The sequence below is a fragment of the Phacochoerus africanus genome, chromosome 9 (genome assembly GCF_016906955.1).
Source record: "Phacochoerus africanus isolate WHEZ1 chromosome 9, ROS_Pafr_v1, whole genome shotgun sequence".
Taxonomy (NCBI): domain Eukaryota; kingdom Metazoa; phylum Chordata; class Mammalia; order Artiodactyla; family Suidae; genus Phacochoerus; species Phacochoerus africanus.
Window position 1 is genome coordinate 14,203,217 of NC_062552.1, and position 891 is coordinate 14,204,107.

Below are 891 nucleotides of genomic sequence, written 5' to 3' on the forward strand. Positions count from 1 at the left end.
GACAGATCCCCACATGTGGGAGTTTGATGTGGGGCTCAGAACCCTCACTCCTGTAGGTGAGTCTCTGTGATACAGTTACTTTTCAGTCTGTGGGGCTTCTCATCCGGGAGGTATGGGGTTGCTTATATCATGTAGTTGCCCCTCCTGCCTCTTGATGTGGCTTCCTTTTTATCTTCTGGAGTATGATACCTTTTTGGAAGTTTCCAGTCCATTTGGCTGAAAATTGCTCAGAATTTGGTTGTAAACTTTGTTATTTTTATGAGAGAAGTTGAGCTCCAGTCCTTCTATTCTGCCATCTTAATCCCATCTCTTCATTTAAAGTATTTTGAATCACAGCCACTTGGCTATTAAAAATGATCACATTTAGCTTTGTGCAGTGGCAGTATTGTAGCCAATGAGGTTTATCCTAGGCATAATTATTGCTAATTGAAAACTTTTCCCAATACCCCACTGTGATGAATTAAAAAAAAAAAAGATCATATTTAGGTGACTCAGTCCTGTTCAATTTTTTTAAATATGATTTTTATTTTTTCCATTATAGTTCATTTACAGTATTCTGTCAATTTCTACTCTAATATTGCCTGAAGTCTTGGAGAGTTATACCTGCTGCTTGGTTTTTTTTCCTCAGGATTGCTTTGGCAAATCTGGGTCTTTTGTGGTTCCATATAAATTTTTGGATTGTTTGTTCTAGTTCTGTGAAAAATGTCCTGGGTAGGGATTGCATTGAATCTGTAGGTCACTTTGGGTAGTATGGCCATTTTTACAATATTAATTCTTCCAACCAGTAGCATGGAATATCTTTCCATTTCTTTGAATTCTCTTTACTTATCTTTATTAATGTTTTCTAGTTCTCAGCATATAAGTCTTTCACCACCTTGGTCAGGTTTATTC

General features: G+C 36.8%; 1 pseudogene; it reads left to right on the forward strand.

Moving 5' to 3' along the window:
- The first annotated feature begins 365 nt into the window (after positions 1–365).
- Positions 366–516, forward strand: LOC125137065 (uncharacterized; annotated as a pseudogene).
- Positions 517–891: the final 375 nt, after the last annotated feature.